Source organism: Propithecus coquereli, unplaced genomic scaffold, assembly GCF_000956105.1.
Source record: "Propithecus coquereli isolate 6110/MARCELLA unplaced genomic scaffold, Pcoq_1.0 Scaffold88, whole genome shotgun sequence".
Classification (NCBI taxonomy): Eukaryota; Metazoa; Chordata; class Mammalia; order Primates; family Indriidae; genus Propithecus; species Propithecus coquereli.
Window position 1 is genome coordinate 9,389,455 of NW_012155062.1, and position 23,769 is coordinate 9,413,223.

At 41.4% G+C, this 23,769-nt stretch overlaps 1 protein-coding gene and 1 pseudogene across 2 annotated transcripts in view; both read left to right on the forward strand.

Annotated features, from left to right (window-relative positions):
• The first annotated feature begins 1,547 nt into the window (after positions 1-1,547).
• Positions 1,548-23,769, forward strand: part of LIMS1 (LIM and senescent cell antigen-like domains 1) — a 92,935-nt gene continuing 70,713 nt past the window's right edge. Inside the window, exon 1 of one of the 2 annotated variants that reach the window (XM_012664296.1) lies at positions 1,548-1,570. The gene's annotated coding sequence lies outside the window, so the exon portion shown is untranslated. Of the gene's footprint in view, positions 1,571-17,683; positions 17,789-23,769 lie in introns of those variants that run through there. The other variant, XM_012664295.1, reaches the window with a different exon arrangement.
• LOC105826309 lies at positions 12,502-13,564 on the forward strand (annotated as a pseudogene).

Below are 23,769 nucleotides of genomic sequence, written 5' to 3' on the forward strand. Positions count from 1 at the left end.
TCAAGGTTCATCCATGTTGTAGCTTATGATAGGATTTCCTTCCTTTTTAAGGCTGCATAGTATTCCATTGTTTGTGTACCACAAAATGTATGCCACATTTTGTTTGTCCATTCATCTGCTGATGGATACTTGAGTTGCTTCCACCTCTTGGCTATTGTGGATAGTGCTGCTGTGAACATGGGTGTAACAGTAACTCTTGAAGACCCTGCTTTACATCGTCCAGAAGTAGGATTGCTGGATCAAAGGGTAGTTCTGTCATTAATATTTTAAAGCACCACCATGCAATTTTCCATAGCAACCACACCATTTTACAGTCCCACCAGCAATGCACAAGGTTTCAGTTTCTCCACATCCCCACTTGTTATTCTCTGTTGTTTTGTTTTGATAGTAGCCATCCTGATGGGTGTGAGATGATATCTCATTGTGGTTTTGATATGCATTTCTCTGATGATTCGTGATGTTGAGCATCTTTTTATATGCTTGTGGGCTGTATATCATCTTTGGAAAAATGGCTATTCAAGTCCTTTGCCCATTTTTAATTGTTATTTAATTTTTTTCATTTGCGTTACAGGAGTTATTTGTGTATCCTGAATATTAAACCCTTATTGGATACATGATCTGCAAATATTTTCTCCCATCGCATAGTTTGCCTTTTCACACTGATTTTGTCCTTTGATGCACAGAGGTTTTAAGTTTGATGTAGTCCCATTTATCTGTTTTTGCTTTTGTTGCCTGTGCTTTTAGTGTCATATCTAAGAAATCACTACCCAATCCAATGTCATGCAGCTTTCCCTTATGTTTTCTTCCAGGAATTTTATAGTTTGGGGTCTTGCGTTTAGATGTTTAATCCATTTTGAGTTGATTTTTGTATATGATTCGTTCTTTCACATGTGGCTATCCTGTTTTCCCAACACCATTTGTTGAAGAGACCGTCCTTTCCCATTATGCCGTTTTTAATGGTAAAGGAGAGAGAGTGATGAGAGGGCACAGACATTTATTTGGGGAGAAAAGTAATTCTAAAGTGTTTTTTAGCTTGTTTGCCTCTACATAAATGGAGAAAGGTATATGTAAAACTTTGCTAGTGTGATATATTCACAAGAATTATGGAGAACTTGGAAAAGGAGGAGGAAGAAGAAAAAAAAAGAATAACTGAGAACTTGTTTTCTAGAAGCAGAGGGAGTTTCACTATTATTTATGTTTGTGTGGGGAAAGCAAATCAAGACTTTACAGTAATACTGTAGTCTCTTTGGCTATGAAGAGACCAACTTTCCAGAAGTTGTTGGCAGGTTGGTGGTGGGGGAGGAAACATTTTTAATGGCAAACTAATGAGGCCCTGAACTCCCACAAGCAAACAAACACAGAAGAGAAAGAAAGCCAACCAAAGAAATTGTAGTCTGTATAGTGTGATGGCTTAATTCGCGGAGGGAGCAGCAGTGTCTCAGAGGGCACGTGGCCATGCTGGGGAGGCAGCACAGAGCGGGAGGAGTGCGCAGGGGAGAGCTCCGCCCGAGGTCAGCAGCCCTGAGAGTGGGCTGAGCAGCAGCCTGGAGGAAGAGGGACCAGACTGAAGGTACGGGCTCTGCAGTCCTGTGGTGGAGGGGAAGGGAGGCAAAGACCACTCCTCCTCCCCTGCAGTGTTAGCCCTCAGCGAGCTAGAAAAATTCAGAAAAACATGGTCCGTAGCTAGCTTTCAACTAGCTAATTGAAAAAATATATATAGCTTTTTTTCCTAATGTGATAATATTTCTCAGAGTTACTTAAAAACATTTCAAATGTCTGAGTTTCCTGTTAAAGTCTCTGTCTGGGCTTTAATCTGGGTTACAGAAATTCTGTTTGTATCTTGATTTCCTTTCCTTTCTGTAGCAAATATTATTAAGCATCCGTGTATATTGTTTATTGTGAGGGACATAAATGTTGTGCGTCCTTCCCTCAAGAAACTTATAGTGCAGTAGAGAAAATAAAATGTTTATAAATAATGGTAATTATTTTCCATACCAATGGTAAGTGTGGTAATAAGAAGACAAAAGCTTGTCTTTTTACATTACCTCTAGAGGTTATCTACAGGGAGGAGAAAGATCTTTTTTTTTTTTTTTTTTTTTAGTGAGACAGAGTCTGGCTCTGTTGCCCGGGCTAGAGTGAGTGCCGTGGCGTCAGCCTAGCTCACAACAACCTCAAACTCCTGGGCTCAAGTGATCCTCCTGCCTCAGCCTCCCGAGTAGCTGGGACTACAGGCGTGCGCCACCATGCCCGGCTAATTTTTTTTTTTTATATATATTTTAGTTGTCCGATTAATTTCTTTCTATTTTTAGTAGAGACGGGGTCTCGCTCTTGCTCAGGCTGGTCTCGAACTCCTGAGCTCAAACAATCTGCCCGCCTCGGCCTCCCAGAGAGCTAGGATTACAAGCATGAGCCACCACGCCCAGCCAAAAGATCTTTTTAAGGATGGAGAAATTGAGGGCTAAATAGTCTGTAAACTTTACAGGTCTGGGTCCTCTGTCACATTATAGCTTACATGGAAAATAGCAAGAGGCTCCATGAAAGAGATTCTGTCAGTCACATTAGTGTGAATAGTGATTGTGGATGTTTTGAGTCACCTTCCACTACTGTTCCAATATGCTAGACGTTCTCTTTGAGCTATTTGCAAACAGAGAACATACCTCTTTGAAAATAAACATGGATGTACATAATTGGACATTATCCATTACTCATCTGAAGTAGAACAAAAATAGTCTTATAAAAATGTGGTAATACCTTACATTGGAATAGTCTTCTATGGTGAACAAAACAGTCAGAACATATGAATACTATAAATGCATAAATGCTTATTAATGCAGTGTAGAAGTAGGAATAATAAGTGTTTTAGGCAATAAAGCAAAACATTTAATCTTTCTTTCAAGACTCACTTTTCAGTTACTGACAATTGAGCACCTAATCTATATGATAAGAAAATACAGACGGAGGTACATGGGCTAATGATGTTAATTAGGAAAGCTGTTTGATGTGGGGAGGAGGCAACTGAGAGACTGTCTTGAAATTTGTCTCATTCTGTACCGCCTGCTCTTCTGGAGCTCTACCGGACCTGACAACAGCTGTCTCCAGGCCAGGAACCGTGGACTCTTATGTTTTACAAAGGGTGGGTAAGGGGATGTAATGTTGGAAAATGTGAATTCAGTGTAACAATGGCAAAACTGTCATAAAATATACACAGCAAATACATGTTGAGCTTATCTGGTTGTATTATAGATGACCTATTACAAAGCCACTAGAAAAGGTATTTTGAAAGAGGATTTGAGGGACTGAGCTTTTTTATCATGAAATTTATATCCTAACCCTAACTTTGTATCTGCATCTTTTGTCTTACTGTTCTCCTTTGCCTTCCTTAAATTTCTCTTCGTTGAAATATAGTTGACATAAAATAAGCTGCTCATATTGTGTAAGTTTGGAATCATGTCATTGTCACCAGAATCAAGAAAACAAGCATATCCCTTTGTAATCTCCTCTCTCTCTCTCGGTCTCTGGGACTCTTGCCTTTGAAGTGTTTGGGAAAGCATTCTGAGAAACAGTGTCTTAGGGAATTCTCTTACATTCTGGAACTGGCCTAGATAGATCTAATTCCCTGGGCCAAGTCCTGGCCGTTGAGCCTGCCTCCCCACCCACCTCTCATCCATGTCTCTTTCGTCCTAGAATCCACATAAATTACAGTTCTGAATTTGTAGTGTGAGTTAGCTTTGCCGGTGCTCTGCAGCTTTCTGGACCACGTTGGACTGAGTGTGTGTTTGGCCAGTGCTTCCCACACTGTAGTGAAGAATGAGGATTTTAAAAAAGAATTTCTAGTCTATTGTGAAGTGATACTTCTGTAAAAGAGATTTAAAATGAGTTATTAGAAAAATGAAAAAAAGGCATATGAATATAAACCCCAATTGTTTTTCTTTAGATTCAGCAGATATAAAATTTCTCTGTCAAACTGGTAAGTTTCTAAATACCTATTCTTAATTCCTGCTCTGATTCCATTACAGATTTACAACAAAACCTTGTGACTCATGGGCCCCATTGAGTGGCACTGACCGGCAGTTCTGCTTCTCCCAGTTTTTTCCTCCTGGGTACAGTGATCTTTTGGCCAGGCTTTCAGAGTTTTCTGCTTGAAATGTTCTGCAACTTTTGGCCAGTCATTTTGGTTTAAGAAATGAAAGGAAACTAGCAGTTGTTGAGTGCTTATGATATGCCAGCATTTTTATTTTTTATTTCTAGGTAATCCTCAAACAGCCCTACAAAGTAGGTAATACTAGCTCCACTGCAGGGATGAATTATTAATAATGCACATGTATTCCGTATTAACAAATATTGCTGAATGTCTGATAGAGACCAGGTATGGGCTGGGCTCTCGGGATGCAGCAGGACACAGAGCTGACAAAATTCTCTGTGCTCATGGCACTTACATCTTTGTTGGGGAGGAGGGAGACAAATCATAAATAACTAAAGCATATAGTATATTACATGGTGTTAAGCAGTGTGGAGAGAAAGAAATTAGAGAAGGGTATGGGGATAGTAGATGAGGATTGCACGTTGAAGTAGGGTGGTTGGAGAAGTGGTCTCAGAGTTGAGCCCAGATCTGAGGGGCGGAGGGAGAGGCAGTCAGTGAACAGGAGAGGTAAATGTCCTTTCTCATGCCACCAAGCATGAATGGCTGATAATAAAGGTGGCTTTTCCTATTACACTTTACAGTCTTTATTCACTCCCCATGCTTCTGGTTTAAACGATGCCCGAATCCAAAAAAAGTGGAAATCAGTCTGGGAACAGGAAGGTGCTATTTATGTGTAGTAGAGAAACGGACTGAAAGTCTGCTCTTAATGTGGCTTTTGCTTTTGATTAGGTCTGGATATTTTCCAAGGCTCTGAATATCCTTTTCCTAACAGTACAAAGTACATGAGTTTTGTAATTGAGTTTCCATTTTTAAGTGGATGAAATTTCTCTAGGGGATGTGGAAAGCTAGACAAAACCGGAGAAAGGATTTTCAAAAGAGAAGAGATTAAAGCTTTGGAAAGAAGGCATTGCTTTTGTTTAAGTACTTTGAAGTTAAGGATTGTGTAAGTCATTCTCTGCTATGAATGACCTGGTACTTAGAGACAGCTGTCGTCGGCATTTGACAGCAGCCTTTGCTGGGGTTCTTTTCTCATCTGCCTGCTCTCTACTGCCCAAGACTTCCCTTCTGCAGACTCCAGTAGCTCTGACCCAAACCCTTCACTTGAGGTCCTGGTCACGGAACCTCTGACTGCCCCTCTGCCCTCTCACCTCCTCCACCAGGATTGAGTTGAGAGGAGATGGAGTTGGGACGATGACTATTTATGACCAGCAGGTATTCTAGTCTCATTTGAGCTTGGACACCACGTGGCATTGGCAGGACAGGTATTCCTGTACCTATTATGCAGATGAGAAATGTGAAACTCAGGGATATTAAATGATTTGACCAAGGTCATCATCTCCAGTAAACCAGTTTAGATCCTTGAACCAAAGTCTTTGATTCCTGTGTCCCCTGACTGCTGCTACTCCATCTCCTTTTCAGCTACATTTTGGATTAAGCAAGTTTTTGTGGGTTAGTCGTGATTTTAGTATATGGAATGTATTATATGGCTTCTGTGGAAAATGTGTTCCAGATTGTAAACTTAATAGAGATTCTGCTTCAAATTTTTGATAGTTGAGTTTAGAATTAATTAAATTTCATTTTGATTTTTACCATGTGTTGTGATTTTTTATGTTGAAATTAAATAATTTATGTAAGTGTGCTTCCAAATTTGGTAGGATACTCTTACTACTTTGGATTGTGTATTACCTGCTGTTCTTTGCATTCCTTGGTGACAAGCCTTAATACCCTTGGAATTATCAATCATGTTAATAACCGCTCACGTGATTTTTTTCCCTGACTAGTTTGTTTTACCATTTATCACTTCTCCTCCAAAGTTGAGGGATGGGAATGGGGTTTTTAAACCTGGGGTAATGTACTTTTTGATCCTCTTACAAACATAGTTATATGTTTTTTAGGATATGAACTAGCCATTCTTCAAAAAATGAAAAACGGAAGTTAGCCAGCTTGGTATTGATGACTGTGTGGTGAACTATGAGTCCTCCTACAGTTAGCTTGAAACAGGGAAGAGTTTTGCTGCCCTTAGGGCTCACAAAGGGCTCCAGCACAGCAGCAGGCAGAGACAGTACCTCTTTGTTCAGAGCTGTGTGAGCCATCCAAATGTTTTTGGCTCTTCCTTTTTCATCAGAGAACGTTCTCCTTGAAATTTATGTGGAGGCCCTTTTCCTCTGATGCAGTTCCTACTTCAAATTCCCACATTTGTCACCATTTTGTTATGGTCAGGCTGCTGAACAGAGGGGTCTGGACTGAGCATTGACTTTTACAAGTGCAGGTTTTGCTGCAGCCCTCCTTTTCTCCACCTTCCTTCTAGGCACTGTTTATTTTTAATTCTTTCAAGAATTTTGTGTTTTGATTTTTAATGACTATTGCAGAAGTCAATCCTGAGTCATCAGGGTTGTTTAGTCTTTCTCCTTTTGTGTATGTGTGTGCATATGGTAGTATTCATTTTTTTTTTTTTTTTTTCGAGACAGAGTCTCACTCTGTTGCCCGGGCTAGAGTGCCATGGCGTCATCCTAGCTCACAGCAACCTCAAACTCCTGGGCTCAAGCAATCCTTCTGCCTCAGCCTCCCGAGTAGCTGGGACTACAGGCATGCGCCACCATGCCCGGCTAATTTTTTTTTCTATATATTTTTAGTTGTCCGATTAATTTCTTTCTATTTTTAGTAGAGACGGAATTTCACTCTTACTCAGGCTGGTTTTGAACTCCTGAGCTCAAACAATCTGCCCGCCTTGGCCTCCCAGAGTGCTAGGATTACAGGCGTGAGCCACCGCGCCCGGCCAGTATTCATTTTTGATATTTGGATAGCATATGATATAGCATTCTTGATTGTGTAGCTGAAACCAAACCAAAAGAGGTTGCTAACAGGGTAGAAGAAACATTAAGATAATACTAATGGGCACATGTGCTTGCTCCTGCATCAGGAAACAGGTGACTCGGGCCAGGTTTGAGGTTTTTCTGTGACTGGTAGATGAGACGTAATATGAGCAGAGGATTTGGTAGTGGGGAAAGGCCTGGTCTTGATGTTAATGTCAGTCTTGTAGCAATGACAGAGACTTATCATTTATTGTTTTTTCCTAATCATTTTGGCTCTGTTCTTTTTTTTTTTTTTTTTCGGGACAGAGTCTTGCTCTGTCTCCTGGACCAGAATGTAGAGTGCAGTGGTGTCATCATAGCCCACTGCAACCTCGAACTCCTGAGCTCCAAGTGATCCACCCGCCTCGGTGTCCTGAGTAGCTGGGACTACAGGCATGTGCCACCATGCCCCACTGATTTTTAAAATTTTTTTCTGAGACAGGGTCTTAACTATGTTGCACAGGCTGGTCTCAAACTCCTTGCCTTAGGGAGTCCTCCTGTCTTGGCCTCCCAATGTGCAGGAATTACAGATGTGAGCCACTACACCTGGCCATAGTCACCAGTAATTTCTAATTATGATTCATTTCAACTTCCTTCTTCAATTAAATTATTTTTAACAGAGCTTATTCTTAGCATTTGTATATGTAAAAACTTGTTTCATGTATTTCTAATCTGTGTATCCATTCCTGTTTTGTTATACTCTCTTTAAATGCAAGTACTTTTATTTTGAAATAGTTTTCAAATCTTAAGCTTAATATAACTTGGTGGTATTATAACCGTATGGAGAAATGAATATCTATGCTTTCCTCTACCCTTACTCTCTCAGAGTTCTTTAACTAGAAGGCTAATGCCTTAGCTGAACTCTTAAAAGCATTTCAGTATCAGAAGCATGAGAAATGTTTATTTTAGCTCATGAAATGTAAATAATTTTTAATCTAGTTTATAAAAAAATGATGTAGGGATATCTTTTCTTTGTTCCTTAAGAATAAATTTAATCTTGAATTTCAGGTTATCATCCTGAATTCATTATTTCACATCACTTTTCAATATGCATTTATGGGAGGTTGTAGGCAATTTTATGCCAAAGTATTCCAAAATCTGATTTTTTTGGAATGGGTTCAACTAACACTCACTTTGAGGCAATTCAGAATTTTGTAACAAAAACATCGTATGTTTGAATTTCCACCTTTATGATTTCTTTTTATCTTTTCCATAGCCCTGAGATTTAGACAAAATGGTTATTATTCATCTTTTATGGATGGTAAAGCTGAATATTAAGAATTTTGCTGAACAAAGATGTCACAGCTAGTGAATGGTATGATTAAGCTATAATTTTACTTGTAGTCAGTATATCTTCTACCACTGTATGGTGTTTCCATGCATATGAACTTATTACTAGCCTATAAATGTGCTTTTCAGCTGTGTGAAATGTGTTTTTAAAAATTTTATTGATGTGTAAAATATAAAAGAGGGGCTGCGTGCAGTGGCTCAAGCCTGTAATCCCAGCACTTTGGGAGGCTGAGGCAGGAGGACTGCTTGAGGCCAGGAGTTTGAGACCAGCCTGACCAACATAGTAAGACCCTGTCTCTACAAAAAATAAATAAATAAAATAAAATACAAAAGAGTGCACAAATCTTAAGTATAGAGCTTGAATTTTCACAAAGCAAACATATAGTTAAATGATTTTAAGAATGAATTAATATTAAAATACAATGAATTTACAATGAGTTTTGTAAGAATTGGATGTCCAGAGCATCTTGATTCCAGAGAAATCAAGTTATTTTTAAACTTCTGTTACACTTCCTTGAATACTAATTTGAATTAAGTAGATTTCTAATTTCCTCATTTGTTCATTTATTTGAGAAAGTATTCACTGAGAGCCTACTCTGCCAGGCATGTGCCTATATGTGGGGGATACATCTGTGAATAAGAATCGCCTCTTATAAGAAAGTTTTACTTGGGGTCAGACTGATGAGGAATCAGCCAAACTTCTGTGGGAGCATGAGTGTCCAGCCTGAGGGGCTTTGGGAAAACGTCCCAGAGGAAGGAACATCTTGACTGAGTCCATATATGGATGCGAATCATCCAGAGACGGCAATCTAAGGAGGAAGAGCAGGAGGCAGAGGCCAGAGGGAAGCGGCAGCAGGCTGAGATGTGTGGGTACAGCTGTGTGGGTGGGGCAAGCCGTGGGCTGGGAAGTGCTGGGGGCAGCAGGGTGGCCAGATCCATTTTTTACTGTTACTTAAGCTCCCTTGGTTACAAATAGCAGGGATCCAGTCGGGCAAACAGAAGCTAAAAAGGAATTTGTTGGAAAAACAGTGAGATGGCTCCCAGAATTGAAGAAAGAGCTGAACATACAGGTCTCTGAGAGGGCAAATAACTAGGGCAACTCCTAGCATCTCAGCAGAATGTGTAAGGCAGTTTGGTTAGTTGACTACTTCTTACTGTAGAGCGTTAGTCTCTACTCAGGTTTCTATAATAGTTTTTGAGAAATAGAACCTGATTAACTTAGTTCAGGTCCATCACCCAAACCAGGACCAATCGTTGTGGCCATAGGATAGGAACAAGCCCTAGCCTCAGTCAGGGCAGGTGGCTGTTATGTGGTCAGGACAGCTAGATCTGTTACCTGAAACAGAGTGGACCGATTGGGGCACTGCCCAGAGGCAGTGTGCAATAGCTTGGAGAGGGGCTGGCTTGGGAGCAGTGATTAGGAAAGAGTGGACATTCAGAGACCAATTAGAAAGAAGGCTGTTACCTTAATCCGAGTGAAAGGTGACGGTGCCAGAAGCAGGTTCTGTCCGTAGGGATGGAAATGAGTGAATAGATTCAGAGATATTTAAGATGCAAAGAAGAAAGGACTTTGCAATTGGACATTGGGAGGTTTGTGAAGAAGATTAAGTTGGTTAGGATGACTCCATGTTTCTGGCTTGCAGTAGAACCACTGGGTGATGAGTGGGGCGAAAAGCTAGTTTTGTGGAGAAAAGCTAGTTTCAGGAGCGGAGTGGGGCCTTCAGTCAGCTTTTAAGTGTTGAGTTGGAGTACCGAAGCAGACCACATTTAACTTGAGAATACTTGGATGTGAACAGCTCTTTCTCAATGAGTTGTTTCTGGGATTCAGACTCTGCCATCGGGGCTCTCTCATTCCAGCATGGTGGCCTGTGCCAGCGTTGTCCTTCTTCTTTCGTGTCCCCGGGCTGTCAGAGTCTCCCCACAGTAGTGCCATGGGAATTTGAAAACTGCGCCCCCTCCCCCTCCTTCTGCTCCCATACTCTGGGCAGGTTCAGGTCTCAGTGGGTATGGGGGAATGGCTATTGTTCAAGTAAATTAAAATGGAGACCAGGCCCAAAGATCCCTGAGAAGACGAAACCACTGATGTCAACTTTGTTTAAATTACATGCATAAGCAAAACTTAAGTTGGTTTATTTCTAATAAGTGCTTGTGTTACAAATAAAACTTAACCCCAGCCAATCATAAGCAGCCAGCTAACATATGACTGTGTGACTAGGGACTTTCCAAGAAGGTACCTAAAAAAGGGCAATTTTGTAATGCAAACCAATCAAATAGTTTATTTCACTTTCACATTTTCCCATTAGATGCTAGTCTCTGACGTTTTGTCATTGGAACACTAAACTTCATTCAGTCTGGTATTCCCCAGTGTAGGAATTGCTTCTTACTCACATGAACTCTTTAGAATTGTATTTGCCTCAGATTGTTCTTTTACAGTAGCTTGCCAAGTTCAGAAAGGCTCCCAGAGCTTAGGTACACTTAGGACCAAGTGCTGCTATTTAGGGCTCTTTCTTTGGTGGTGCTATGGTTAGAAGAGGCTTACCATTTTATGATACTGTTTTCTGGACAGAATTTAGTCTGAGTTTGAAAATATTTTCAAATTGGGGGCTTCCTTGATTAAAAAGTTAAATTTATAGTTGGAATAGTTTTAGTTACAGTATTTTAATAGTGTTCATTATTGTATTTTATTAAATGAGTCAAGTCAGACAAGTGGTTCCTTTAGGTACTTTAATCACTGCTTTTGGCATTAGGGAGCTTAATGGTCTCAGAAATCCTCTGGGTCAGTAGTCCTCAGTGGAGCTGGAACTGTTCCCTAAAGAGCAGCTGGGAACTTGTGAGTTAACTTGTAGTTATCTTGATAGTTTGGGGCGAGAAGTACCACCATAGGCATTAAGTAGGCTAGGGCTAGAGATGCTGAATGTTATGGAGTATGCATCCACAGGACTTTAGTGCTGGTTTAAAAAGAAAGAAAGAAAGAAAAACAGCTTTATATTATTTGGTGTATTATTTGAGCATAGAAACTAACTTTGTTTTAGATATGATCATGAAGTACTTTTGTACAGTTTCAATAAACACTGAGTTTTCTGGGAATACCACAAAATTGTAAATTGAGTAAAGAATGAAGTTTGCTTGGGACTTTACACTTTTTTCTCATAGGTGGTACTAATTTCTTTTACTGTAACTGTCCTTTTTTATCCTATTCAGAAGCTCAAATCCTTTAAGACAATGGTTAGGATATATTGAAAGTTTTTTTGTTTTAGAATGAAGGATGGTTGGCAAACTAAAGTAACGCTTTCTCAGGTGAAATAGAGTAGACACCCAGGAAAAGTATATGTATAGAGATGAATATGATGATGAACTTGTTGGTTTATAAATGTGTTTCATAATAAGGACCTACGAAGAATATATAAGAGAAGAGAAATTGAGTGGCACTTGATAAATTGGGTAAATCAGGTTGGGTGAAATTACCCCAGATTTTTTTAAAGGCCAGAGAAGATATGCAAGTATACTGGGTATTGAACAAGTTAAAAGATAGATCTCTGTTCATTCAGAGTATTCTGTGGTAAACATTTATCCTGATTTTTTTGTTTGTTTCTGTGTGAGACTCAAAGGAAAAAAGAAGTATGGCAAGGAATGGGTGAAAAAGGCTGGCTCTTATCCCAGGGCACTCAGAGGGTAGCTGGAAGTGACATGGAGCTGTAGCTCCACCTGCTGGATAGAAGCAAACCCACTGTTGCAGGAGTGGCCTCTGCAGTCACAGTGAGCCCACCCGTATTTACTGAGCACCTACCATGCACCAGGTAGCACCTTGTCAGGCTCTAAAGTTACAGAGGGAAAACATAGGCACCTTCCCTTCTTCCACCATGCTTAGCTCTGAGAGGCCTTCTGCTGTCAGGAAAAGGACTTTTAATTTAGCTTTTGCATTCTGGGTTCTCCTCTTAGGCTTTTCCTTGGGTGACTTTTAAAGTCATGTAACCTGGGCCCGAATCTGAGTCCTGTCTTCTTGCCTTCCTCCCCAGACAGCATGTACTTCACCACTTGCTCCACCCCCTTCTCCACCAACTACCAGTCCCTGGGCTCTGTCCAGTTGTCCAGCCACATTGTCCAGCCCAGCAGCACAGCCAGCTCTATGTAGGTGCCAGAACCTTGGGCTCCTGGATCTCTATGTCCAGCTCTACTGGCTTCTGGGGCAGCTGGGGGTCCAGGGGCCTGGCTGTGGGGATGGCTGGGGGTCTGGCGGGATTGGAGGGCATCCAGACAGAGGAGATCACAGAAGACCTGAATGGCCACCTGGCCTCCTACCTGGGCAGAGTGAGGAGCCTGGAGACTGACAATCAGAGGCTGGAAAACACAATCCAGGAACACCTAGAGAAGAAGGGACCCCAGGGCAGAGACTGGAGGCATTAATTTCAAGACCATCAAGTTCCTGAGGACCTAGATCTTGGCAAATTCTGTGGACAGTGTGCACATAGTTCTGCAGATTGACAGTGTCTATCTTGCTACTGATGACTTTTATCAAGTATGAGACAGCTGGCCATGTACCAGTCTGTGGAGAGTGATATCTATGGCCTCTGCAAGGTCACTTGGCTACAGCTGGAGACAGAGATCAAGGCTCTCAAGGAGGAGCTGCTTTTCGTGAAGAAGACCATAAGGAGCAGGTAAAAGGCCTACAAGCCCAGATTGCCAGCAGTGGGTTAACCATGGAGGCAGACACCCCAGATCTCAGGGCCTCAGCAAGATCACAGTGGACATCCAGCCCAGTACGACAAGCTGGCTCAGAAGAACTGAGAGGCGCTGGACAAGTACTGGCCCCCCAGACTGAGGAGAGCACCCAGCAGTCACCTCACAGTCAGCTAAGATCAGAGCTGCTGAGATGTCGCTCATGGAGCTGAGACATACAGTCCAATTCTTGGAGATCTAATGGACTCCATGAGAGTCTGAAGGCCAGCCTGGAGAACACCCTGAGAGAGGTGGAAGCCTGCTATGCCATGCAGGTGGAGCAGCTCAACAGGGTCCTGCTACACCTGGAGTCAGAGCTGGCACAGACTAGGCAGAGGGGCAGTGCCAGGTCCAGGAGTAGGAGGCCCTGCTGAGCATCAAGGTCAAGCTAGAGGATGAGCTTACCACCTACCGCCACCTGCTGGAGGATGACGAGTACTTCGGTGTTGTTGATGCCTTGATCAGCAGCCATTCCATGCACGCCATTCAAAGGACCACCACTTGCAGGATAGTAGACAGCAAAGTGTTGTCTGAGACCAATGACACCAAGGTTTGGAGATGTTAAGGCAGTGGGAGCAGAAGCAAATAAAAAGTTCAGGGGCCAAAGAAAAAGATAAAATCATGTAACTTCTCTCTGAGCTTCATTTTCTTCATCTGTAAGGTAACGAATGATAGTGCCTCTCCTACAGGCTTCAGTTTAGCTAACCTTTATTAAATGCCTAGTGTGTATGCTAGGCACAAGGGGCATAAAGATGAGTAAGAGTCTAGTTCCTGCCCTCAAGGAGGTTAGAAAAAGCAGCTCAGAAAATGATCCTTGCAGTGTAAATGAGAAGGCATTGCTAGAGCCCCGCCTGAGGAGGGGTGCCAGATCCAGACGGGGGGTGGGGGGGGGGACTGGGAAGGGATGGACCAGGTTTTCTGAAACATGATTCTCTAGCTGTGTTGTATGATAGTGTTAGAGTTAGCGAGGGGGAAAACAGAGGAAGACCTTCCAAGCCGAGAGGTTGGTGCAAGCAGCAGCAGCAGTGAGATGAGGGCCTGCATGGTGTGCGTATGTCGCTGTTAGATGCATAAAGTGAGTGGTAGGAAGTGTCCAGAGATGAGGGTTTGGGGAAGTAGGTGGGGTCAGGTGATGTAGGGTTTCGTGTGCTACCTTTAGGGGTTTTGACTTTGTTCTTAATGCAATGGAGAGCCACTGGGGAGTCTAAGCAGGGGAATGATAACAGATTCCTTAGAGAGATCACTCACCAGCTTAGTCTGTTGGACTTTATTGAAGGGGACCAGGCTGGAGACAGGGAATCCACCTAGGAGGTTGTGGCAACAGACCAAGTGAATAATGATAAAGGCTGGACTGTGGCAGGGGTAAAAATGGAAGTGAGGTGGGACAGAGAGATAGGTTTGAGAGGTACTTAGGGCTAAAACTAGCAGCAATGGGTGATTGAAGATAAGAAGTCAGGGATGATTAGGAGATTTCTAGCTTGGGTGACTGGTTGGGTAATGTTGTCATTACCTGAGAGAGGGTATATTAAGAGGAAGAATTGGATGTGGGCATGGTGGAGAGTGGGGGAGTGGTTTATTTTAAGCATTATGAATTTGAGTTGCCTGTTAGGATGTTTGCTTGGAGACATCGAGCAGACAGCTTGATGTATGATTGTGAAGTTCAGGAAGGTCCAGCTGGTGCTACTAACATGGAGGAAGGAGATGAGCCATGAGAAATATTAAAGGCATCAGGAAGAATGTGCACAAAGAGAGGAGCAGGCCAGGGTCAGGGTTTGGGGAGCAGCCATACCTAAAGGCAGGCAGGGGAGGAGGCCTACCAAGGAGGCCATGATGAGATGACTAGAGAGAGAAGTATGATGGTACAGAAGTCAAGGGACTCAAAAATTTCCAGGAGGGCATCATTTAAAATTTTCAAATGTAAGATAAGGACTAAAAAATGTCTTCCAGGATTTGGCTTTTAAAGAGATGACTATGACCTTAATAAGAGATGTTCCCAGATTGTAGTAAGTTGTGGAGTAAATGGGAGGTGAGACTACACTTAGAAAAATGTGTCTGAAGAGATGAAAGTGGTGTGATCATAGAGAGTGACTCTAGATAGCCTCACTGCAAGGTAGCAGGAACTGAAGTCCATTTACAAACTCTTGGTGAGAAAGAGAAGGAAGTGGCTGTCTGGACATGGGTGTAAGGATTAACGTGGAACGGGCCTTCTCTGGGACTGAAGCACCGGAGAAAAGAGGAAGTGTATGGTGAGGGGTAGTTGAAGGAGAGCCTTCCAGGAGAGCTGTTTTCTTCATGAAGAGATAATAAGGTAGTTTTATCTGAGAGAAGAAAGGATGAGGTTGGTTAGGGGAAGATACTTGAGAATGGTAAAATAGTCCTGGAGGAGAATGGGGTGTTGCTTTAAGAGGAGGGTTGACGGAACCCAAGCAAGAGTAGAAAAGTTGACAGCAGTGCTAGTCTGTGCAGCACGGCCTGCTGCTGAGCACCAGCTGAATGTAGGAGTTGAGAAATCGGGTGTAGCATGGCTCCAGAGTTAGAACTCTGTTGGGCTTGGCATATAGCACTAGATGTTAGCAGTTCAGCTGCTTGCTAGTGGAGTCCAGGCTAAGTAGGAAAGAAAGGAGGAGGCCTGAAGGGAGAGAGAAAATGGAGTGATCCTGGGACTGAGCTCTTCCCATTGGAAGGTCAGAAGTCGTAGAAGTGAGATAAGAAGTGGAGATACAGAGGAGCAGGAACTTCAAGGCCACGGTCATTGGATGGGTTGTCATATGGGTGTTCACATCCCTTAGGATTATGATGGCTGTGATGGAGAGGGAGGTAATGACCCAGGCGATGCGGTGTCCAGGCTTGGAGGCTCAGAGGTCACAGCTGGGATGGTATTACATGACAAAACAGGATGAGCTTTGCTCTTCTCTGCCTAGAACTTTCTACCCTCAGTTTTTCTCATCCTTCTAAGCTTAAATGGTCCCTCTGAGAGGCTTCTCCTGGTCGCCCTACTAAAGCAAGAGTGCCCCCCTTTTTCTATCACTGTGCGTGATGATCAGTAAAGAACTGGGACACAAAAAGCATCATCTGTTTCTCTACTTTAGATTTTACCTGCAGTAATATGAGCTACCTTCTTATAACTTTGCATTCTGGGGCTCTAGTTTAGAAGACTTCCATTTTCTTTTCCCTCTCCCAAGAGAGAGCATGGCTGCTTTCCAGGGTCTGTCTCTGTAGTATAGGACCATTCCTGGTGGGAATGGGGGCAGGCGACTGCTTCTTACCTTCAAGCAGCCTTTTGACTTCCAGCTTCCTTTTACCTTCCACTCCCGCATCCCAGGAGAAAGTAAACAAGTCAAAGCCAGACAGATATTCTGGCTAGAATGTTACTGCATTGAGTAGTGGGTGAGAAATCCAGAACCAGCTCTGATGGTTACGACGTGAAGGTGAAGCCTGTGAGGTGTGCGCCCAAGAAGTACTTGGACAGCTCCCTGAGTTTTAGAACTCGCTTTGTCTCTAGCTGATCTCAGATGAGCTCTTCCACCTCTCCAAGCGCTAAACCATTTCCCTGTAAATAGACGACACTCCAAGGTGCCTTCGGTCTTACTCTACTGCTTGTCACCAGCTCTAAGTGCTGCTAATACCCAATCTCTGGTGTTGGATAACAAGCAAAGGTGAGGAGTTGTTTTCTTGTTTTTAAAGATTAACCTCAGGCCCTAGTTACACCTAAGAATGCCATTATCATCCTAAAAATGACTGTTCTATAATAAGGAAATTGGGTAAAGGAGCTTTCTTGTATTCTTGATGAATTAGGGCAAGGAATCCTTCATTCGTGGAAGGGGAAAGCTGCATTAGTTGCTCTCAGGTTCTTCCTTAGCCTCAACCAAATATCCCTTTATTCTTCAGTGGAAACTTGGCACTGAGGAGTCCTGGGAGGTGACTCAGTCAGGCGTGTGGGGCCTCAGCACCATTGGCCTTGCTTCTCCTCTGTACTGTGTTTGTCAAGAATAACTGGGACAGAAGGAGCAGTTTCAGCTGCTCTGCCAGCCAAAGCCTGGCATGCCCATCTCTAAGCTGGCCCGGACCATGCCACCAGGAAGATGTAACAGAGACTAGCTACTTGACACCAGAATGGTAAAGCATCCTCCGAAGAAGCTCTGTGAATTCAAACATGTAGGTATTGTCAAGATCCAAAGCAGTAGAGGCTATTGTTTTATGAAAGTTCACCTCTTTCTATGCTGATCAGTTATCGTTCATTTTTCTAAGTATTTGTCTGCATGTAACAACTGCTTTCAGTAAGTTTGTGGGTGAATTTCTTAACTTTGTAAAGTATATATAAAACAACAGGATATGAGTTATGACATTTAGGGGTGTTGTCTTATTGCTTCAGAACTGTGAGGTTTTCATGTTAACACACCATGTCGCATGATTTGACTAAATACAGGAAAAAAAAAACCCTCAACTTGGTTTCAGTCACTCAAATACCATTCAAGGCAACAGATACAAAGTTAGGATGAGGAAGTTCTATACAATGTAGGAAATGGGAGCTTTTAAAGATAATTCACTGATGTGAGACTGGCTTCCCAAGCCCTCATAAATGAGTTAAGTAAGAGTAGAACTACCAGAAGGGAGGTTCTTTACTACTTGGTTAAGAGAGAGAGAGCAGGGAGGCACCTTGCGTAAAGTGCTTAGACTTGCTGTTGCAGAGGGGCCTGTTTGTGTGAAGTGACTAAGACGGAGGAGCGGACGTTTAAGAGAAGTTTAAGAGAAGAAGTGGACACAGTAGCCTAAACCAGCCAAACATAGGGTATTGTTGTGTTTCTCGATTTAATTGTTTTCCCTATGACCTATCTTTCTCAGTTATTTAAAAGCAAATATAAGAAATATTTGTCTAAACTCTCTATGAAGTAAGCGTGTTAGGCAAGTTGTAGTAACCTTTAGCCATGCTAATTAAAATTTTTCTCCCTGCTGCAAAGGTGATAACTGTGGGAAGATATAGGGAAAATACATCCTATGTTTGCAAAGAAAAAAAAATAAAAACAGCAGTTGATAATGTTTAATGTCCTAAGTTTACATCCTGCAGAGACTTATACTGTAAAAGACTTTAGTAATGTTTTTGGCATTTGTGTTTAATTTTTTAAAAACAAATTCCGCCTAGGGTCTTGGGGAAAAATGTACCATTTAACAGTATGTTTAGGTGAACTTTTGTCCTGCCACGGTAGGGAAAAAAAAATGACAGCTAATTGAGGAGTTACTGTTATTCATAAACCTGGATAGTTCTGTTAAAAAAAAATTAGGCCATTTTTTAAAAAGTTTTATTTTTTAATTAACTTATAATTATATATATTTATGGGGCACAATGTGATGTTTTAATACATGTATACATTACAGAATGATCAAATCAGGGTATTTAGCATATTTATCAGCTTAAATATCATTTCTTTTGTGGTGAGGACATTTAAAATCTTCTCTTTTAGCTATTTTGAAATATACAATACATTATTATTAACTGTAGCTACCTTGCTGTGCAAGAGAACACCAGAACTTATTCCTCCTAATTGTAATTTTGTACCTGTTGACTCATGGTTTCATTGATTCTATTGTTTTTGTAGTCTCTATGTCATTTATTTTTGCTCTCATACTTGTATTTCCTTCCTTCTGCTAACACTGGGCCTAGTGTGTTCTTCTTTTCCTAGTTCCTTGAGATGTAATGTTAGGTTGTTTATTTGAGATCTTTCTTCTTTTTTGATGTAGGTCTTTATTGCTATAAACTTCCCTCTTAGAACCGCTATTGTTGTATCCCATAGTTTTGGAATTTTGTGTCTCTATTTTGATTTGTCTCGAGATACTTTAAAATTTCTCCTTTAATTTCTTTGACCCAATAGTTGTTAAGGAGCATATTGTTTAATTTCCACATATTTGTTAATTTCCCATAAGGAGGAAATAGGAAATAGTTATGGTGATCAGGAGAACAGAATTTTTTTCAGGGATAAGAAAGAAAAAGTTAGAAAAGGATGATCACTTTAATTTAGTCTTTCAATTGATTGCAAAGAATACATACTTTAGTTTGCAAACAACAAGGCACTGTGGACAGCTGATAGAATGAAAAATGAGTAAAATATGCTGGATGAACATAGACACTCGGTGGTATAAAAAATGTGCAAAATAACCAAACATCAGACTATCATAAGTGGTGTCAAATCTTTGAGGATAACCAAAAGGAGAGGTGACCTATAATTCTTAGGGATGGCACCATTGAGTTAGAGACTTTAGAGTTGAGCTTTGAAGAATTTGACAAATGATGGAAAGGGCGTTGTTCTAGGCAGCGTTGGGACAGCTTGAGCATAGGTTTGCAAGTCAGTTGTTATTTCTCCGTTCGCAGTCCTCCCTTGCCTTTCCATCTCACCTGCAGTAAAATTCACGGATTAAGGGAACTTTAAAGAATGTTTTTATTTTTTTAATGCGAGGCCTTACAGTGATTGTGAATTAGGTCTTACCCAAAATTTCTTAGCAATGTGTTGATTGATCTGTTTGTTCTCGAAAGAAAGATGTATAAAGGAGCAGTGCTTTGTTTTAGCTCTGAGTCAGCCTGTCACTGTTGGGGCATAGTTTGTCAGAATAGTTATAGAATGAGTGGTTGATTGAATTAAATGAGGTGGTGTGTGGAAAAGTATTTTATACCCCAAACATTGCTACAAATATATGGTAGTATTGTTGGGGGAAATGGATACTTTTAACATCCCAGGTGATAGTTTTGGATAGGATATATAGAATACGAAAAATTGAAAAATAACTTTTACCGGATTTTTTTTGTAGGGAGAAGAGGCAGATATTCCCGTAACAATATATTTATAGGACTTAAAAACTATGCTAAAATAAAGTTTATTTGCAGCCTGGGAAGCCATTTAGACCACCTAGTTGTTTAGGTTCAGGTGTTCACGACCTTTCTTGTCACTTATTTGACAGTTTCAGACCTTTACGGAGACTATACTTTTCTCACCTTTTTCTTTATGTGTTGAGCCTATCTATATTTGAAATACTGTGGTATAGCTGAAAGAGCATGGGTTTTAGAGCTACCAGTTTTAGGTTTAAATCTTCAGGCCAGGTGCAGTGGCTCACACCTTTAACCCTAGCACTTTGGGAGGCCAAGGCAAGAGGATTGCTTGAAGCCAGGAGTTTGAGACCAGCCTGAGCAAGAACAAGACCCCGTGTCTACCAAAAATAGAAAAATTAGCTGGGTATGGTGGCATGCGTCTGTAGTCCCAGCTCCTCAGGGGACTGAGGCAGGAGGATCGCTTGAGTCCAGGAGTTTGAGGTTGCAGTGAACTACAATGATGCCACTGCACTCTAGCCTGGACAACAGAGTGAGACTTTGTCTCAAAAAAAAAAACTTCTGCCACTTGTATGATTTTGAATGCATTATTTAATATCTGAGTTGCAGATTCCTCATCTGTAAATGGTAGTAATATTTAATCTGTAAGTAATGAGGATTAACTGAGAATGTGTGTAAAAGGATCCTAGCTTGATATTTGGTGGGAACTAGGTGGTCAACAAATGCCCCCCCCTTTTATTGTAGTAAAATAAATATAACATAAAATTTGCCATTTTAATTTTCTAAGTGTACAATTCAGTATCATTAAGTAAATTCATGATGTTATACAACCGTCACCACTATTTCCAAAACCTTTTATCACCCCAGATACTCTGTAACCATTAAGCATTAACTCTCCATTTCCTCCTCCTAATTCCTGATAACTTCTAATCTACTTTCTATAAATTTGCCAATTCTAGTATATTTCATGTAAGTGGGATCATCTGAACATGATCTATGTCTGGCTTCTTTTACTTAGCATAATGTGTTCGAGCCCCATTTACAATGTGGCATGTATCAGAGCTTCATTCCTTTTTATGGCCAGATATTATTCCATTGTATACCACAGTTTATCCATTCACCTGTGAAGGACACTTGGGTTATTTCCACCTTTGGCTGTTGTGAATAATGCTGCTATGAACATGGGTATACAAGTATCTGTTTGAGTCCCTGTTTTCAATTCTTTTGGGTATATACCCAGAACTGGAATTGCTGGGTCATATGGTAATTTTGTTTAACTTTGTGGGAAACCACCAAACTGTTTCCCACCTTTGTTTTATATTTTACTCTGTGTTTTTCATGTATATCTCATTTAAGATCCAGACCTCCCAGAGCTCGGGGTTGAAAGCAACCGATTCTTGTTTAGTATGTGATAATCTCTTGGTTTTTCTCTCCTTCCAAACAGATGTCAACCTTTTCCAAGCCTCCCACTGCCTGACTGCTACTGCAAAGAAAGCCCTTCTTCTCTTTCCTTTGCTTTTTCTCTTTATTTTTTAATTTTATTTTTTTGGAGACACTGTCTTGCTCTGTTGCCCTGGGTAGAGTGCAGTGGCATCATCATAGCTCACTGCAACCTCAAATTCCTGGGCTCAAGCAGTCCTCCTGCCTCAGCCTCCAAGTAGCTGGGTCTACAGTCACATGCCACCATGCCTGGCTAACTTTTCTGTTTTTAATAGAGATGGGGTCTCAATCTTGGTCAGGCCGGTCTTGGAACTCCTAAGCTCAAGCGATCCTCTTGCCTCAGCCTCCCAGAGTGCTAGGATTACAGGCGTGAGCCACCGTGCCTGGCTCCTTTGCTTTTTTCTTTCTTAAATCATCTCCCGTTCTTCTACCTTTTCTTTCTCTCATTAATTCTTTCCATTACACCCTCTGCCTCAGTTACCATTCTGCATCTGCTATAAAGGGGCACCAAGGAGGAAGGTCTGGCAGCAGTTAGTCCTTCTTCCCCATTCCCCAGCCCCACCTGGACCTGAAGTTGCTGTCCTCCTTGTGGAAAGAGACATAGAGGTCCAGAGGCTAAATTGCATCAACTTACAATAAACTTTAATGTAAACCAGACTTTCAGTGATTAGCACTTATACTACAAAATGTAAAGTGTTTAGGAAAGGTTGGGTGGGGAATGACAAATAGCATCAAAGGTGAATTTTCCATAGAAAAACCAGCCAGAAATAAATACCAGACTGTCAAGTCAAATGTGATTTCTTAGTCAGAGAAGGTACTTTCAATTCCTGTAATCCCGATTGGCCTGGTCAGTAATTAAAAATCAACATTGTTTTACTTATTTCTAAGACTTTTAATAAGGGTCTTCAGTCATTACATATCTGATGAGACCCTAGTGGGAAACAAAGGATGCATCCACGCATCTCAGGAGAGTGAGGGTACACACATGAAACAGAATTATAACAAGGTTGCATTTAAATTTAGGCACTAGCGGTGAGCTGTTGGTAACCATCCCTAAGGAGAAGATGAGCAGCAGCCAGAATTTGGAAATTAATTTTAAATGTTTATTAAATTAATTTTAATAACTTACTAATGCATGGACCTACAGAGAAGAGATGGGACGGATATGGTAGACAAATGGTGAAAATAAATAATACAGTTTTGGGAAAGGAGGTAAGTTTTGCTTAGAAAGCTCATCACACACTACTGCCCTGTAAGAGTGAAGTCTGTGGAAGTGATTAGAGGGGAGAGAAGGAAAACAAAGCTTGGAATCCAAGTTAGTGCCATGGCTAACCCCACGATGACTAAGTCAGCTGCTAACATATCCTGCATTTTATTGAGAATGCAGGCTAAAGACATTTAGTCTTCTGCATTTGCTGAAGGCTAAAATGCTTTCCTTGTGTTTTCAGTTCTTACCAGCCTGTGAGGGAGTTTTATTTTGCCCTCATTATAGATGGAGAATTTGACCTGCAGGTGAAGAAACTTGCCTGGCTTCTAAGAGATGGAGCCAGAATTCTGGTCCAGGGAACTGCTCCCCCTGGCTGCATGGTTGGAAATGAAAGGTTTCCAGGATTCCTTTCCCCTGAGTGTGAACAAGGTCTGCCTGGGATTCCAGTGCCTCCTCTTCAAAGTGCTTCCTGGGCTACATTTCTTTATTCTGTAAATGGGGCTTATTATATTATCTAGAATGGTGTTATTCAATAGAAATGTAATGTGAGCCCCATGTGTAAGTTAAGATTCTCTAGTAGCCATGTGCAAAATGAAAAAGGAAACAGAAAATTAATTTTAGTAATATATTTTATTTAACCCAATATGTCAAGCTGTTACCATTTCCAACCTATATATAGATCATATAATCCATATTTTAAAATTACCAAAAGAATCCAGTGTTTATTTTACACTTAAAGCACATCTCAATTCGGCCTAGCCATATTTCAAGTTGCTACATGAGGCTAGTGGCTACAGCATAGCTCTAAGAAAAAGGTAGAGAGACTCATCTTCAAAAAAACACAAAGGTAGAAGCCCGGCTTTGAAGCCACTGGGAGGAATTATGGAGGCGCAGGAGAGCAGCCTCACCTGAGATGGAAAGCTCTGTGGAAGAAAAGTACCACACATAAAGGCAGAACTGTACTTTAAAGGAAAGTAAAGAATGTGAGCATATCATGGAAGGACATTACTGCCAGAAGGGCTATTTATGGAGAGCAGAGGTCATACCGACCTTTATCACCACCACCAGGAATGACCACAGGAAGACTGCGGTGTTGACTGCTAGATGCTGAACCATATTTGGGCATGGGGATGTGTCTTGGCAAATCTAACCATTAAGAATGGAAACCACAACCTTTAATGTATGTATGGATCTAGTTGCCAAAGAGTCTTTTCTTCCAATGCCTTTTTCAGATGGGGAGCTGTAATGTCTGCTTGAGGAAATAAACATGAACCAACTACCTTATATGGGAATTGCCACAGACCTCAGT